The sequence below is a fragment of the Idiotropiscis lumnitzeri genome, chromosome 20 (assembly GCF_059441095.1).
Source record: "Idiotropiscis lumnitzeri isolate Australia: NSW breed Sydney's pygmy pipehorse chromosome 20, RoL_Ilum_1.0, whole genome shotgun sequence".
Lineage (NCBI taxonomy): Eukaryota > Metazoa > Chordata > Actinopteri > Syngnathiformes > Syngnathidae > Idiotropiscis > Idiotropiscis lumnitzeri.
This window is the reverse complement of record NC_142410.1, coordinates 5,156,380-5,162,379: the sequence shown is the minus strand read 5'-3', so window position 1 is coordinate 5,162,379 and position 6,000 is coordinate 5,156,380.

Genomic DNA, 6,000 nt, shown 5'->3' with positions numbered 1-6,000 from the left:
TAATTGGCATCCTTTAAAGAGATCCGAATTCTACTATGCTATTTTTCTTTATTTTTGCTGCAACAAACTGAGTGGATGTGGAATGAGATTTCAAGTTCTGCGCAACTATTATTGAAGGGTGCTTGAATGTTGTCATGCACACTCAACGGGCAGTTCACTCCGCACACCTACATGATTTCATCCTCAAAACAAGAGCTGGATCAAAAATTCGACTTTTACGATGACGGCAACGCTCAATTTGAATTGATACTAATCATTAACAAACTTTTATGACCTAAGTCAGGGGTGCCCAAGTTGTGTCCAGTTTTAGATGTTTCCCTCCTTTAATCAGGTGTGTTGGAGGAGGGAAACATCTAAAGCAGGCAGGAGAGGGGATCTCGAGGACCAGACTTGGGCACCATTGGTCAAAGTATTGCACTTTAGAGGCGTGGCAATGGTGGGAAAAGCATGCCTGAGTCAATCCTAATCTTTGATTTCTGCTCACCTCGAGTACCACCACCGCCACCCTCACTTTCAGCTGTTTTACATATTTTATTGTTTAATTTGGACATTTGTGCGTGTTTTTTTTTTTTTTAATATTCCATCCATGTCAACACAGCCATATCAGTTACTTGAATCGGTCACCTGGACCTACAGCTTTATTTAGCTACATGATAGTGGCCTCCCAGCGCATTAATGGCTTGTTTGTGCTCCGAAAAAAATAAATATAAATATGAGTATGATTGTGGCCAAGTGGCACTTGAGAGCACAGGAGAAAGCTTAATGGTCTTGACGCATGCGTCACTGTAATGTCATGTGTTGCTGAGTTGGCTCAGGTGCTGTTGAGGTTACAGCTCAGCTCGTATACTCTCGAAAGCATCATCTGTGGCAAGTGTCATGTGATTCAGGTGGTTGCACAAAATAATCATACGGAGAGTCTAAAAATAAGACATCTGGATCCAGATGATTATGTTTCGCGCAGCATTAGACGAATAAAATTGATTTAGTGTGGTGGTCCCCAACCTTTTTGACGCCACGGGTTGGTTCATACGACTTGTTCGCGCGTGCTATTGTTCGCTAGCTAGTGGGTTTAATAATAGCAAAATGTGACCGAGAAAATTAGCATCTTGACATGAGTCAATTGCAAGTTTAGTTTTTTTTTCCATCTAAGCAGCCCGGTCCGAAGTCCCCCACGGACCGGTACCGGGCCGCGCCCCAGTGGTTGGCAACCACTGTCAAATAATATCTGTGGCTGGACATCATCCTCAGGTTTTTTTCACACCGTTAAACCGCAGACTTGCAATGTCTTAGGTCTTCTCGCGCTTTCGATGATTAACTTGGTCATCTTGTCTGTGGGAAGAAAATGCGTTGTGATGAAACCAAACTTGCGTGGATGTGTCGCCCGTTATTTTGCTGCGTATTTTCCACAGTCTCCAGAATACACTATTTTTGTTTTGACGGCCGCATCCATCTGCTTATCGCCCAGTGTGACGTTACATGAGAGTTGGAATCAACAATGAAAGGATGGTTTCAAAAAGTAGAGTTTGTAGACGGTATACACACACACCCACACACACGCTCATCGTCAACTATCCGTTGCCTGTGGACAAAAGCACATAGTTTTATTCTTAAACTCCTGCTGTCTGCCAACACTCACAATCAAAGCATCCATTCTCTTCATTTTTTGTTGTTGCTCCCTTCGCAGAAGCCTGTCTGGGCCGCCGCAATAAAATAATTGCATTTTGCAAGTTCATGAGAAATTCTAATCAGAACTCCAATGATGATCCGATGATTACCATGTGCCTAACGTCGCCTGGAGAGCTCGGCTTTAATAAACCGTTTAAAATGACTCAAGTTGCATCACTGAAGAAATGTACGTTTCCCGTAATAGTTCATCTTTCCTCTCGGCTAAAAGACATCGGAATTGTCTTTATTACCCTCAAGTGAGACATCCTGTTATCATCCCGCCACTTTATTGTTCTTTGAGAGAGAAATACTTTGGGGATCTCTTCCGTTTTGTTTTGTTTGGTCTTCATAGCATCTATTGATTTGGAACGGGAACGTCGTTTTTTTTTTTTTTTCTCACTACAGATTACAATGCTGTGTAATAAACCACTGTTAACATTAAGATATGAAAGTGTTACATCACAGTCGTTCTCTTTTAATTAAACACTGAGCACATTTTCATTTGTGGAGTCAGCACTTCATTACCAAGCCACCAAAGTACCCTTTGGAATTAATCAGGGGATCCACGTTTATGGCGCATGCAGCAAAACTCCCAACCTGCTACTGTGCTATGTTCATTCCTATACTAAGCAACAATAGAGATCTTTAAATTGGAATTATAATTAAAAAAAAATCTGCTTTGATATCCACTGGTTTTATCTGAATAATTTTCATTAGATTTTAGTCGCCTTTATTTGGCTCATTTTTCTTCATACTAGTTTTTTTTTTGGGGGGGGCGGTTGTTTCTGTAATCAAATTCCAGATTGTTTGTCTGTAAAGGATGGCGAGTGGTTAGCGGTGACTCATCCACGCGCTCGCTCGTTCTGCTGCAACTGCCTCTCCCTCATTTCTACATCAGCGCCCACCACGCCAAGCTTATCCACCCGGAACTTTTATGTCCCACATCGCTCTTTACTGCGCAACCCTCCACACTCGTCTTGCGAACCCAATGCCCCCCATCTGTCCTTTTTGTAATCTGTTCAACCAAAATGGATGTTCCTCTTCTCCATGTCACGGGATGACTCACCGTATATTTTTTTTGTGGGCATGGTGGCAAAGTGGCCAAATGGCCGGTCTTGGCAGAGATGATGCAACAGGGGCAAGTAAGGATTAAAACCAAGAGCAGATGACAGTCCTGTTTCAAATTTCACATTTTTATTTATTTTTTTTTTTAAGACTGCATCTTTTTAACATTTGTCCAGCAGCCACATAATAATCATTTTTTTCATCATCACTAAGTGTGAATTATTTATTTATTTATTTATTTTTATGTCTACTGACAAACACAAATACTGTACAGCACCAGATTCTTAGCCTGACTTGATTTATTTCTTCTTCTAAGCTTACTCCTTCTTCTTCGTTGTACTTTATGTCCGTGAGTCAAGTGAGTCAGTGACTGGCTGCAATCTCATTGGTCATGTCTCTTAGCGCAAACAAAACGACAGGAGAGAAATAATCAGAAGTAGAGGAGGAAAATGTTTTTGCATATTTCGCGTGACATAACTCAAAGAGGAACGCATTCTGTGATTTACATGTAAGAAGTTTATGCGCCATATTTTAACTTCTAATATCCCTCCAGCTTTCTCCCTTGCATATTTGGAAATTATACAAAAATGCAATAATAAGCAATGATCACTGAGTCAGCACAGTGAAGAGAAACTCAAAGCTATTTCTGCCTCAGGATTTTCAGAATTAAATAGAATCTTGAATGCTAAATAATGAAGTCATTATTTCCAGCCTCCACCACTGAGCTGTGGCGAATACTTTTTGTGTCAAGGAGTTCCTTGTCGTCTTAAAATAACAGAATAAGCAGTGTGAACATGACCTTACATCACCATGTAATAGACCACAGACTATGCCTCAATTTGATTTTCAGGTTATGATTTTACTTATTATTCCTGGGTAGTTGATTCAATTCAATATGGCCGCTGGATTTACACTATATATGTTACATCGTATTATATAACGATTTAAAGAACCGAAACAACAACCTGGAGTTTGCATTGGTCGCCAATCGATCGCAGAGCATGAAGAAGAATTCACACTCACGCGCACTGGCCAAAGGTCGACATTAACAGTGGGCCGATGGCCCGGGGCCAGTTCGCGACTATGTCAGGCCACGCAAAGTTTACTGACGCTAGCCTGATTGCACCAGTACAAATTTAATGAATAAATAAGATGAAATGAACAATTGTTTGGGGGGATTCAATATTTTGAGTTTTACCCACTTTTTACTGTGCAGTAGATATTTCTTTTTACGTTCCTTCAGGAACGGCAGAAACAAGACATGCAGGCCAAAAAATGTCAAATGTTAAATATACTTTTAAATATATTTCTATAAAGTTTTGTGTTGCAAAAAAACAAGTAAAAAAGTAATATACAGAGGTGATGTTTACGAAAAGGCTTGCTAAACACTAAATATTAAATAAATCGTTGAAACGTTTTTTTTACAATCGATTATTGGATTAATCAAATAATCTGATCAACTTTTGTCGCATTAGGGTGTATTAAAAAAAACATTTTTCTTGATTACCATTTACCAAACAATCATTGTTTATTTTGTATTTTTTGTAATTAAAAAAAATAAACAATTAAGCGGAATCACACAAGGTGGGAATGATGCTGTCCTACCCCCATTTTTTTTAAACTTATTCAGTTTGACCATTGTTCAAAATAAAATAAGAGCTTTGCAAACGTTTTATTTTGATGAAATACACAATACAATCAGCGTTCTTTCACAAAGGACTACGATAACATCAACGAAACGACAAGGTCCGAAAGAAAGCATGGAACAAAAATACAGACAAGTTGACGAGACACAAGGGTAACAAAAGAACACAAAGAAAGCACACCATGTGCGTTCTTCAATACTTGTCTACCTGCACGACAGAGTTTATGAATCCGTTTCTGCACCGTAAAACTCTGTAAGAGTATGTAATCTTCCTCTATTCCTCAGCTGGTTCACAAGTCGAATTTTTAATATATTTTGGAACTCTGGGTCCGCCATATGAACTCGAGTGTGTATTACACGGCCTGACATGAGGATGATGACAGTGAAAAATGAATGAGGGGATATTGCAGTGGGGATTATGAAAAAGAGAATGATTGTGTCAGGACCGAGACGAGTGTGCGCTCACGTTGACTGTCGGCAAACAAATGAAAGCTTGAAAATCATTTGCTGGGCTTAAACCTACTGAGCCTCCATTTTGTGCTTAAAACTATTACAGCCCATGTATGTATATCCAACGCAAAATAAATAAAACCACACATAAAAACACATTTATGAAAAGTAATTTTTTATGTACCTTTCCGAAATTAGAGTTTATTCAATACCTCTGAGCCCGTTGCAGTGATAAACATAATAATCCTCTTGATCTTCACTTACGCTTGGCTACACCCAAATCGGATCCCTCGGAGGTGTGGGTGCCTCATTATGTTGGTAATGTGTCTCTTCGCTGCTAAAAATGTGTTCTGCCAAGAGCGATGAGGCTGAGGGAGGACCGGAGGTGATTTTTCCGTCATGGCAGGCGGCAGATAAAGGCAGCAGGGTGGGTGGCACCCGTAGAGCCGTCTCCTGTAACTGCCCTCGGTCTGCAGTCTGCACAGTATTTATCGCATCCAAGAAAATGGTGTGGGTGCTTACCAGGCTCGTGATGACCGACATTTTGTGGGCTTGAAAATGTGATCCGTCTTCCAAGGTCCAGTTAAAACATGAGCAGCAGCATTTTGCACCAGGTGGAGGCGCTTGAGGGAGTGCTGGCTGGCTCCAAAAATAAAGTGCATTACAGTAATCTAGCCGAGATGTAACGAAGGCATGGATTACTGTTTCTTAGTGCAGCTGGGAAAGACAGGGCTTCACTTCAGTGAGCAGCCTAAGGTGTAAGAAGCTGAATCAAACAACAGCACCGATTTGCTGATCTAATTTAAAATCACTGTCCGGTTTAAAACTTTGCGAGAAAATAAAATACAGTATTATGGCCAGTATCTATCATGCGTAATGCATTACCAAACAAAACACTGACCCGCCATAACTGATACTTGTGTGGCTTTTTAAAAAAAATCTTTATTAGAGTAGAAAACAAGTACAGAACAGAATATGTTCATTAAATTAACATATTTGAAAGAGGAAATAACAGTATATTAGTATGGAATGTAGGGGGAAAATAATGGCAGGGGTGTCACATACATTCAAAGAATTTAAAAGTTTTACAAGTATTAATAGTTTTCACAGCCTTTATGTTATTAGAGTTATTCAAAAATTTTATATCGTAAATAGTATCGATTACCATACTTGCA